Source organism: Bactrocera dorsalis, chromosome 5, assembly GCF_023373825.1.
Source record: "Bactrocera dorsalis isolate Fly_Bdor chromosome 5, ASM2337382v1, whole genome shotgun sequence".
Classification (NCBI taxonomy): domain Eukaryota; kingdom Metazoa; phylum Arthropoda; class Insecta; order Diptera; family Tephritidae; genus Bactrocera; species Bactrocera dorsalis.
The window spans coordinates 3,613,961-3,627,099 of NC_064307.1; the positions used below are offsets into that span (position 1 = coordinate 3,613,961).

A 13,139-nucleotide genomic window follows, 5' to 3' on the forward strand; every position below is an offset into this window, starting at 1 on the left:
TGAAGATAATTTCATTTAAATGTTGACCGCGGCTGCGTCTTAGGTGGTCCATTCGGAAAGTCCAATTTTGGGCAACTTTTCGAGCATTTCGGCCGGAATAGCCCGAATTTTCTTCGGAAATGTTGTCTTCCAAAGCTGGAATAGTTGCTGGCTTATTTCTGTAGACTTTAGACTTGACGTAGCCCCACAAAAAATAGTCTAAAGGCGTTAAATCGCATGATCTTGGTGGCCAACTTACGGGTCCATTTCTTGAGATGAATTGTTGTCCGAAGTTTTCCCTCAAAATGGCCATAGAATCGCGAGCTGTGTGGCATGTAGCGCCATCTTGTTGAAACCACATGTCAACCAAGTTCAGTTCTTCCATTTTTGGCAACAAAAAGTTTGTTAGCATCGAACGATAGCGATCGCCATTCACCGTAACGTTGCGTCCAACAGCATCTTTGAAAAAATACGGTCCAATGATTCCACCAGCGTACAAACCACACCAAACAGTGCATTTTTCGGGATGCATGGGCAGTTCTTGAACGGCTTCTGGTTGCTCTTCACCCCAAATGCGGCAATTTTGCTTATTTACGTAGCCATTCAACCAGAAATGAGCCTCATCGCTGAACAAAATTTGTCGATAAACACATTTCGAACCGAACACTGATTTTGGTAATAAAATTCAATGATTTGCAAGCGTTGCTCGTTAGTAAGTCTATTCATGATGAAATGTCAAAGCATACTGAGCATCTTTCTCTTTGACACCATGTCTGATACTAATGCATGAAAATCCTAACCTCAAAAAAATCACCCTTTATTAATTAAAGGTTTCTTCTTTCTTAAACCGTGTCGAAGCCAATATGAGCGCCTGTTTTTTTGTGTTTTATTTTCGTGATGTTAGTAAATCGGTCATATTCCTGGCAACTGTGAAGCACATACTACAGCTTTAAAATTAGACCCTACATACCTATATATAAATAAATATATATATATATGCCTCTGATTACTTGTAGACATTTAAACGATTAAGATGTCATACATTATATAGCTGAATCTCGGTGAAAACAATCCCTAACTTGCTCAACAACCAGACAAACGTGGTATGAAGGGAATTTGGCCAGCACATACCGATTACTAAAATCCAAAAGGACTGACAAAGAACTCTAGTACTGTCTTATTGAAAGACATGCCAGTAAACTGAGCATATTATACAACGACTCTTGTAGAAACTGCCAAGAGGTAGAGAAGATGAGACTATCATCTTCTGGGCGAATACAAGGCTTTGCATTGGAAAATAATTTCAACTAGTTGTCGAGGAATTTGCTGAATTTCTAATATTCTTGTTTTTGAAGAGAGATCGACGAATGATCAGTTGAATACATCAATACTTGATTCGATATTGCATCCTCTTAGATATAGCTTATATGGCATTTACATACATACTTCGATTTCTTCAGATGGTTAATGAATAAAACGTTGAATCATTATATTTATTAAATTTTTTACGATTAGGTGGGCCGCGGGTCACCATGCCCCGATCTAGTAGTGAAAACTCTTTTCTAAGGAATTGTAAGCTTGGTGCTCAGCTTGCTAGGCTTGCGATCTTTAAACAAAATTTGCAAGGAACTAAGATCCTAAAAACAGGAATTTCAAAGTTCAAATACAACTGTCGTTGCTTCCATATTTGAAGAAAAATAAAACGCCTAATTTATTATACTATTTTTCTTTTCTAAATCGTGCTGTTGATAAATAACGTCTCGCTAAAGAGTTTTAACTCAAAAATGTTGTTCCGAAATTTATGCGAGCCGCCAATGTGTTGAAGCACCCTAATGGCCTTGCTATTAAGAAAATCGCTCAAGCATTAATTGAGTCTCTCGCATATTTGTACAAACAACCCACTTTATTTGCGTCAAAATTTTCCATTGTTGCGCATAATTTCAATTCACAGACTTCATTGCCCCTTTTTTACTTTTCTATTTTTTTGGTTTTTCGCTTTTCTTTGTTATTATACTAAACATGCTTTGGTGTTGTTGTTGTGTTTGCGTAAATGTAAAATTAGCAGCTTATCTTTGATATCTTCGGTAAAGTGAAGAAAACGCGATGCGACGCGCTGAAGCCTTTCAAGAGCCGCAAAGCCAGCGTCTCCAAGGGGTGACTCGCCGCTTCGAGACTCAAGTGAGCAGTGCCACCGTTATGGTGGCAACGCCGTAGAGGCGTGTGTGTAATTGTCTGACACTGACATTGCATTACGCGTTGTTTCATGGCTATTAATATTTGAGCCGACTAACTTGTAACTAAATAGCCGACTAAGCTGCCGAAATGGCAAACTAACCCATCGGCTGACCGGCTGGCTGACTACCACCACGCCGCCTGGTGGCATAGTTGACGCTTCTGCGGCTGTTAATGAGTGCAAAATACGCTCGAGAGCATTGTGAGGTTGCACACATTTAGACTGGGTCGGTGTTTATGAGTGTGGGTGTGTGTGTGTGTGTGTGTGCGTGTTGCAAGTTCAAGTTTTATCGGCTGTGAAAATCGCTGAAGCGCTGAGGCGCACACACACATGCAACTTTTCCGTCTGACACCTGTTTTGGTTGCCACTGCGGTCGTTGTTGTTGTTGTTACCACAATAGCATGGTAACTGATTTTAATTTTCTTATAATTATTATGGCGTGAATCAGCCTAATATTTTACATTTCAAACGCGGCTGTCGGCTTATCTTCTTCTTCGTGCTACTTTTCATTTGCTGCCAACTTTTAACTTCAAATTTAATTTTATTGTATTAGAAGAGTCACAGCGGCTGTGGATAGCTCCACCAACAACATAAACAACAACTTGTCGGCTAGCTAATTAAGCAAACACTTAATTACACTTAAGCCGAAATGATAGAATATTTCACATGAAATTTATGATATACAATACAATCGTATACACATACAGGGTGTTTTGAATGTTTGTTTCAAGTAAATAAACTTAAATTAATGAAATGGTAGTACATTTTTCGCTTTTTACGGTTTAAAAAGAATTTCGTGTGATCGGGGTCAATAAAGTGAAAGAATTGATGCTTGAGAGTTGAGGATTAACATTTAGGTAACTTACTGGCATCATTGGAGGATCAGTGGGTTAAGGAAAAGTGAAAGATTTTTTCCAAAATCACTCGGTTTATTCGAAAAACATATCAACTACCAGGATGTCTTGAAGCATGTTATTTATGGCGATGAGTCTTAGAACTTAAGCTTACGATCTGGAAATAAACGGTCAATCGGCCGAATATCGTGGCAATTTTCTTCGATTATAGAGGTGTGGTGCACTCCGAATTTCTTCCGATGGGCCAAACTGCTAAGGTCAAGGGGGATTACTTGAAGAGGACGATATAGATTTTGAATAATAAATTATGAATTTTAAAATTAAGAACATAGTCTATTTTTTACTCATAAAAAATACCACTTTTTGGAGACTATAAACGCATAAAATTTTGACCTGTGGAATTTCCATAAGAGTTCCTTTCAAAAATCAGTTACTACTTGTTATAGTCTCAAGTGGTTCTCTATGACTTACATATACATAAATTTCATGAACTAAGCAAAGTTTAAGATCGTATAAGGATCATAAAATCAATTTGACAACTACATTGAATATTCTATTTGAGGATTTTCAGAAATAATTTGTGCATTCATGAGACTATTTTACTTTTCTATAGAGTACATATGTATGTATATATGTAGATTTTTTGTAACACCAGATGTTGATAAAAAATATTTTTATAGCACAAGAAATACGAGAAAATCAGAAAACTGTGCGTTCGTGCTGACTTAGGAGCATCTGTGTCTGCTTGCTTGGCTAACTTAAGTACATATTTGGGTCACATAATTAAATGTAAACAAAGTACACTTAGAAAAGCGTTTTATGTGAATTGGGATAAATAAAAAAATTATATGCCACAATAGCATGGCACTCCTCGCCGCCGCCCGTGCGAGCTCGCACGCATTTCACACTCCCCAATTTCTAATTTTTCCATTTCAATTTATAAAAATGTGTGTATTCTTAAATCGGGCCTTTTGAGGGCACAACAACATAAACACAGCTGCCGCACTGAAAGCTGCCACGCCGCAATTTCTAAATCTAATCACACTCCCCCACCCAAGCGACTCACAAATTTATCGAAACAACAAAACAATAATGAATTAAAAATTAAAGAAAGAATAAGTCATTAAGAGAGCAAGTAATAAGCAGAAGCCAAAAGCAGCGCCCGCGCAAACACCACCACCACCAACACCAGCGGCATCAACCACTATAAGCACCAGCACCAATGTTGGACGAGCAGCAGCCGCTGCGCACCCGGTCGCCAGTATTTGTTGTAGAAGAACAACAAAAGTACATCAACAGAAGACGAAAATCAACAAATGTGGCATGCAACATCATCCACAGCCGCCAACAAATCAACATTTGCTGCAAACTAACAGCAACAACACAATTTTAGTAAAACCAAATATTTTCTCAACAAATTTGCTATCGCTCGGCGAGCGCGAGGAGAGGCCGAGGGGGCTGACAAGCCATTTTCCTTAAATACAAGCGTTTGAGTATGTGTTTACATGTGTAGTCGCGGTGTGGTGTGCCCGCCAATTAATAAGTGTGGCCCACACCATGCTCACAGCCATTCGACCCCATCGGTTCATTGCCACACTTACTGCTGTTGGTTACAATAACATTGGCACATCAATTGCATTGTGCTCCCCTCGATCGGGCTATTATTTCTATTTTAATTATTTACAGTTGTGCGCTAAGCGAAGTGCCTAGCGCTTCTGGATGGGTATGTGTTCGTGTGTGTGTGAGTGTGTGTTCAAGTGTTAAAGAATTTCCCTGCTCTGGAAAGTTCTCATTTCTGCGTTGATTCTCTAAGAATTTTGAAAGTTCCAGTTGAAATATAGCGAGTGCCTCAGAGCTTGTATATATGTATGAATGTAGTGCCAATAAACTCCCCTTCTAAGCGTACATATGTATGTGCTTATATACATATATAGAAGAATACCGAATACTTAATATAAGCTGAATTTCAGATCAACTAGTTTGGGTATCGTTTTGAAAAATTTTGAACTGGTTTAAAGTTCAATCTGAGTACATAAGAATATTTAGTAATTGTATCAGCGTGGGTATCCGAATTTCTCCCTTTCACCCTCCTCAATCAGCATACATACTTACATACGTATGTAAGTATAGTTGCTGAGGGGAAGAGACTTGATCAACCGAAGATCTTGGAGAATCTAAAAGATAATAAAATAATAAAAATAATACAATATTGAATAGAATAGAAGAAGCCTTGTTTTAAAGTTTTGTGCCAAATTTCGTTAAGTCATAATAAAAATCATATTTCGATTGGAAATTAAGTAATTTGTACCGTATGATAAACCGGAAGCTCAAATTTGGCCCTGACTCGTCATTTATTTTGTGCGTGTTAATGCAACTGACCAAGAATTCCTTATTGGATTGGTACAGCGTTTTTAAGTTATTTTGAGTTTTGATCACCATTCGTCAATTAATGTGTGTTTGACAGCTGTTTGCGTCTTCAAAAGTTTGTCTAGCGATCTTTATATATAGCCAAAACATTGTCCAATTAGTTGAGTCGAACCATAAGAGATGTTGAGATTCTATTCTATCTGCAGTATCTGTCTATACTCTCCTGATAATACAATGATTTCCAAGCACGGTTTCTTTTACTCTTTCAATGTTATCGTCATGAGGAAAGTTTTCGGTGACACGGCTGGAACGTACCTACCCGACACTATATCGAAAATTATTATTTCTTGATAACGAATGCCTACACAAAAATATTGGCAACCTCAATCATAATGAATTTGATTGGCAATAGCCAGTGCCTTTGGAGATGCGGAGTTAAATGGATCTGTCTGAGTCAAATTTGATCCTAAGTGTACGATTTTGGCAGAAGGGTTCAGTATAGCACTTTAATCTTACCAAATGGATTTTTAAAGGTTAAAGTGAATTGAGGCATATTCAACATCCCTCATTAAAAAAAAAAATGATTTTGAATTTAGATTGAATTTTGTTCACGTAACTTCAGAGATTTCTTAAATTAATTTTTGAAAAGATCTATATAAGATCGATTTATTGAAAAAGGCTGCAATTATTCTAATCTCATGAAATTTTTAATCTTATGTAGATCTTCTACATATAAAACATTCATAATTAAGGGTTTGGAACTAATCTAAATTCGTCGAAACCCCTCGAATAAAGCTTAATTTATTATTTACTCTATTTTCAAGGTATTTTAGCAAAACCAAGTTTTCCATTTTTTTATAGAACTTCTGGCTTCGAAAGCTGTGAAAGAACGTAAATTTGTGAGTCAATAGACCTCTTGGGATGATTTCCTTGCGGAAACTCTATCTAAAATTGATAATAATTAGATATCGAAGACAGATCTTCGCTGCGAACTTCAATGTTTTTAAATTAATAATTTCTTTACCTTAAACATCCCCACAAAACATACATATAGTAAGTGAATAAGTATATGCTTATGGCTCCGCTTTTGCCCCAAATATGTTGCACATATGCATGTTCTTCTTCTGTGTGGTGTCATTGGTGGCATCAATATGCTATCTATAACAGCGACTGTAGCTTACTCCCCCAGAAATATTTCATAAATATGTGCGAAAGCAAAGTCAGTGTGTATATTCCTACACAAAACCGTTATTTATAGCCTTCAGCCTTCAGCACCTCGTCGCTGCAACAATGAAGCGCATGTGTGTGTGTTTACAGCTACTCTGCATGTGTGCGACTCATCACGCCGCATTTTTGATGCATCATCAGTTGTAGTTAAATTCTGCTTGCAACATTTCCGCATATTTGCTGTGTGGCATGCAACAGCCAATATGATGTGCTCCCACAAAACTCCAAAGCCAAAATGCATTTACGTAATAACACAGTTGAGCGTGTGTGTGTGTGTGTGGCAGCGTCAGCGTTTCCATTCGCACTTTCCCGCATCTGTGACACAGCGGCAACACATTCATGCTCAGCAACTTCTTCAATCAGCAGTGATTGCCGCGCGCACATGTGCTAAGATGGGGCAATAAAGAGTGCCTTAGTGAAAAATTATGCTGTGTCCCTCCTCATTCCCACCCTTCAACCATTGCGCGGCACCCAAATACCACAAACTTAAGCACACGTGTTGCGGAGTTGGAGACGCACGAGGCACAAAATGTCTCGCCACATGGCGCTCCCTGCTTACCGAGGACCCACTCTCATGGCAGCGTTCCCCACCCCCTGTAATTGTGATTAATTCCCTGTTGTTTTGGTGTTTCCAGCTTCCGAGCGACACTTTATATTCATTGAAAATCCACGTCGCGCTCGCCTGTCACATGTGTGTGTGTGGGCGTGTCATTGGTGCGTCACACGTTTCGTGAGCGTTTCTGCACTCGCCTCGGCTGAATCTATATCCCTCATTCGTTGTCCTCAAACAGCTGTTGTAACTTTGGCATTGTCGTTGCTGCGGTTGTCGTCACTGCTGCCGATAAAAGGAGGTCTATTCAAATATTTGGCTAAAAATAGCTCGCAACCCCACTTGTACTCCACAGCATCTAGTCTAAAAATACCTATTTTTTATTGTCATTAAGCAGGAGTTTGATTTTATTTTATTTTTTAATTCTCAGCGTGCGCTACAGCTCGTACTACAAAGTTTAAGCAAAACCAATATTCGTGTGCACCTAAAAATATCAAAACGTGCTTAGACTTTGTAAAATTGATGATTTTAAGTTCATAATTCGTTCTTACCCACGTTTGGATATATAGAACGAAATATATTGCTCGAAGCATGCATATTTTTAGAGGAGTTGCCAGCTGTCGGCAAAATAAAATATTAATGAATAAGTCTAAAAAGAATAAAGTCAAAATAAAATGAATTTTTTTAGGAATACTTAAAAATCATTTATCTATCCAGAGTTTCTACCTTTTTGAAATATGCTTATCTCAAAAAAATACACAATAACATATCTAGTGTGAAGATTTTGACTGAAAATGATTTGAAACGTACTTATGGTACATATGTACATATGTATATATTCCTGCTTCTGTAAAGTTATCGTTACATTTTCATCTAAGACGGGGTTTCAAACCTTCCCTTAAATATTGCCTGCGTATTTCTCAAAATCATATCATCTTTTTCTTCATTAGCGTAGACACCACTTGGGTGGTTATAGCCGAGATACTAAGTGCAGCCAGGTCTTTCTGCACCTTCCAACGGAGTGGAGGTCTTCCTCTTTCTCTGCTTCCCTCGGTGGGTACTGCGTCGAATACTTTCAAAGCTGGAGTGTTTTTGTCCATTCGGACAACATGACCTAACCAGCGTAGCCGCTGTCTTTTAATTCGCTGAACTATGTCAATGTCGTCGTATATCTCATACACCTCATCGTTCCATCGAATGCGATATTCGCAGTTGCCAACTCGCAAAGGACCATAAATCTTTTGCAGAACCTTTCACTCAACTTTCACAACTCATCAGATGTTCTCATCGTCCATGCCTCTACACAACATAACAGACTGGGAATAATGAGTGACTTATAGAGTTTGGTCTTTGTTCGTCGAGAGAGGACTTTACTTTTCAATTGCCTACTCAGTCCGAAGTACCTGTTGGCAATAGTTAATCTGCGGTGCATTTTGAGGCTGACATTGTTGTTGGTGTTAATACTGGATCATAGGATCAGCCCTTGGAAACATATTCTAAAATATTATAAAATAAATAACAAATTCAAAAATGTATTAAATAAGTTTTAAGTTTTAGAAAAATTTATTACATTTAATTCTTAATTATTTTTTAAGACTACAAATTTTTTAATGGTTTATTTCTCATTTCCAGGGCCTCGTCCGTAGGCAAAGTTTCGTCTACTCTGAGAAATTACTGATTTCAGTATGAAATGATAATGGGATATATCCAATGAATCTGAAAATTTGGAGACAATTTTTTATTAAATGAAAGTTTTTAATTAATGTTATTCTAAGAATTTTGTTATATTTAATTTTTATGTATGCGAAGTAATAAAAACAATTTAGAGTAAAAATAAAAACTTAATTATTTTACTTCACTTTTATCTAATTTTGTCTAAGAAACTCGTAAGTATATAAATTTATTCTATTGAGCACTCATAAAAAAATTTTTGACCCCTGACACTAGGATGAAATTTTTGTGCGCAGCTCAGCGTTAAATCACATCAACAAAGCGATCGCGAAAGTTCCTAGTAATAAAATAGTAAAATTCCTACTCTACTACTAATTTTTTGCTCACCATTGTCCTTTCGAAAAAGTCCTTGCAAGAGTTAGTTCGAAAAAAGAGAGTGAAATATCAGGTGCCCAAAATCATTCAGTTGGTTATGTCAAGGCCAGGAAAATTATTGTTGTAAAGGGTGATTTTTTAAGAGCTTGATAACTTTTTTAAAAAAAAAAACGCATAAAATTTGCAAAATCTCATCGGTTCTTTATTTGAAACGTTAGATTGGTTCATGACATTTACTTTTTGAAGATAATTTCATTTAAATGTTGACCGCGGCTGCGTCTTAGGTGGTCCATTCGGAAAGTCCAATTTTGGGCAACTTTTTCGAGCATTTCGGCCGGAATAGCCCGAATTTCTTCGGAAATGTTGTCTTCCAAAGCTGGAATAGTTGCTGGCTTATTTCTGTAGACTTTAGACTTGACGTAGCCCCACAAAAAATAGTCTAAAGGCGTTAAATCGCATGATCTTGGTGGCCAACTTACGGGTCCATTTCTTGAGATGAATTGTTGTCCGAAGTTTTCCCTCAAAATGGCCATAGAATCGCGAGCTGTGTGGCATGTAGCGCCATCTTGTTGAAACCACATGTCAACCAAGTTCAGTTCTTCCATTTTTGGCAACAAAAAGTTTGTTAGCATCGAACGATAGCGATCGCCATTCACCGTAACGTTGCGTCCAACAGCATCTTTGAAAAAATACGGTCCAATGATTCCACCAGCGTACAAACCACACCAAACAGTGCATTTTTCGGGATGCATGGGCAGTTCTTGAACGGCTTCTGGTTGCTCTTCACCCCAAATGCGGCAATTTTGCTTATTTACGTAGCCATTCAACCAGAAATGAGCCTCATCGCTGAACAAAATTTGTCGATAAACACATTTCGAACCGAACACTGATTTTGGTAATAAAATTCAATGATTTGCAAGCGTTGCTCGTTAGTAAGTCTATTCATGATGAAATGTCAAAGCATACTGAGCATCTTTCTCTTTGACACCATGTCTGAAATCCCACGTGATCTGTCAAATACTAATGCATGAAAATCCTAACCTCAAAAAAATCACCCGTTATTACTTCTGCTAAGTAACACAGCCATTTCGAGTGTGTAGTTTTCCATGTAGATACATTCATTTACATTAAAGAGTAAAGCCTTATAGACTCCTTAATGTAAATGAACATTTAAGCCACTAAAGTTATTTATTTATATTAAAAAGATCACTTTAGTTTCTTAAATTAATAAAAGCATATGCATAAGCATTTTACTTTATTTAAATAGAAACAAAACCCTCGTGCTGGACCAATGAATGTTGAACTGCAAATACATATAATTGTTATATGTATGAAGTTAAAGGATTTTATTATTTATTTATTTTTTATATGTAAGTATATTACAAAACTTAATTTTGCTCGTTAAAATGTAAATTCAACTTATCTGCAGCGATGGAGAATTCCTCACGACTTCCCAAATATGACTAATTGTTTCGTTTGTCAAAACATTCCTAGGCAGCGAACATTTTCCTGCAAACAAAAATCTCAACAACAATGCCAATATGAGAGGCCGCTATGTTAACAAGTACATAGCAAAAGTGAGTTCTTTTTGTTGCAAAACAACAAATTGTCAAGGTTCTTTTACAAATTTGCATATTTGCCATCCTTGTTGATTTTCGTGAGCGCCTAGTACTTCGACAGCAATGTGCTTTCAAGGACGTTTTTTTATTTATTGGGATTTTGTGTTTTTATGTTTTGTAGAAAAAAGTGGGAAATTTCATTAGATAATCAAATAAATAAATCAAGCAAAAATAAAGCATTTTTTATTTTACTACTATATATTGTTTTAATGCAAAAATTTGAACATTTATTATATATTTTTTGTGTATCACTTTTTGAATCCAAAATTTCTAAAAATGGATTACGAAATCTTTATAGATCGACGAAGCGTTTTCAGTTTACCGCAAGACGAAAAAGTATTTTACGATAAAAAATAGATTCTAGCAAGTAGCAGGTGGTTCCATTCTAAATACGGTACTTTATATTTGTTGAATCTTATGATGAACTGACCACCATTGGTTAAGGAATCATAAGTCATGGTTTGATACGGTCTATTTTTTGAGAAAGGGAGAAATTTAGTTTCTATATGTGAAAAGTGTTAAAAGTGCCAACTATCGAGTATGACAAAATTATCTTCACATGTTTTCTGTTCGCTATTATCCTCTTGCGCTAATGTTAAGCAATTTTAAAAACATAAGAATATTGGAATTTATAAAAATTATATTGTCAATAAATATTTGTAGCATTATGAGTTTGAAAGCAGAATCAAAGCTACAACTTCCTAAACAAGTATGTAAGTAATTCAAAAACACTTCACTTTTGAACACAAAACTATTTATTGAAATTCAGAAGAATGCAAATCATAATTGTTTTTCTCTCATTGAATAGTTTTGCGTGTGTTTATTACACGTTTACAATACGAACATAATTAAAGGCACTCGAAAGGGAAGCAATTGGTTCGCAAAGTGCAGCGACCTTCACAGTCGTCCAACCATGCAACTCAAAAGCCACTCATAATGCAATGCAATCATACATACATACATATGTACAAACACTTGCGAATATTTAGAAAATTAATTTCGCTATATGAAGAAAAACATCGCGCCCCCATTTGAATGTCAGCGAATCCTCCAACCAGACCAATACAAACTATACCACCGGAGAGCAAACCGAATGGCACAAAAACAACAGCAAAGCCAACCAACCAGTCAACCACTCAAGCAGCGAAACGGGCCAACAATCGCACCACGTAACAGTCGAACAATTGAATAACCAAGCGTGGAATTCAAGGTGGATGGCTGCTTCGATGGTCATGAGGCACGGGAGAGTCGCTGAAGCGTCGTCACTCATAAAAAGTGCGGAATTTTCAATTTTTGATTTTTCTGCAAATAGCAAACGCAGAGACGTTGCTGTGAGCGGGAGGAAATCGGGAGAGGTAGGTCCCTCCGCGCACTGCCATTGCGCTTCGTAGGCGGCTTGCACGAATTGGACAGCAAGGGTTCACAAAATCAACAGAAAGCATTGAGAAAAGTCGCGTGCAAAAAACGAGGGTTAAGACTATGTATGGTCGTGTCTGGAGTCGGTTGTGAGGAAACGTCATAATACTTTATAAAAACATCGCTGCTAAACAAACCAATCTGTGAAAATGTAGAAATATATGAATATGCCTGCAGTACACACTAACTTACTCCTTTGTACGCATGCAAACACTTTCCAGTGAGTGAATGCATAATTTTCCTTTATCTGCTAATTCACAGACAGTGCAAACAATTGTTCGGAAATCATCTTGGCAACCAATTCAGTTTGTCTTCATGATTTCCATAACATTTTTGCATTACATTTTTTTAATTTCTTATCGTTTACGCTCTGCCTTAGTATGTGTGAAGAGTAAGGGAAGTCATACGGTGTGTTGAAGATGGAAATATGGATGGTATGACTTATACATATGTATGTATGTATATGTTGACTACTAGATTCGACTTGAAAATACTTAGATATTTCGTAAAAATACTTTACTCGTACCTTGGAACGATCTATACAATTCTGGTGAATATCAAGGTTTTTCTATCTTTGTGGCAAGTCGGTTTTTGATTAAAACCACAAACTCATAGATACTGTTAGAACAAAGTACATTTTAAACCAGAAAAAAATGTATAATACCCTTCACAAATACAAGGTTCCTTAAAGAAATTGATTTTGATTTTTTCCGATATTGACGGCGACGATAAATGAACAAGTTCCTGGGTACGTATTACAGATCGATATCTCAAAAAATGAATGGCTAGTTCGCGTATATACTCACATACGGACTTGTCCAATTCGACTCAGCTCATCACGCTGATCA

At 36.9% G+C, this 13,139-nt stretch overlaps 1 long non-coding RNA gene across 1 annotated transcript in view; it reads left to right on the forward strand.

The window, feature by feature from the left end:
• LOC125778797 (uncharacterized) overlaps positions 1-9,055 on the forward strand; it is a 146,200-nt gene extending 137,145 nt beyond the window's left edge. Inside the window, exon 3 of the long non-coding RNA XR_007422939.1 lies at positions 8,843-9,055. This is a non-coding gene — a long non-coding RNA (uncharacterized LOC125778797). The remainder of the gene's footprint in view (positions 1-8,842) is intronic.
• Positions 9,056-13,139: the final 4,084 nt, after the last annotated feature.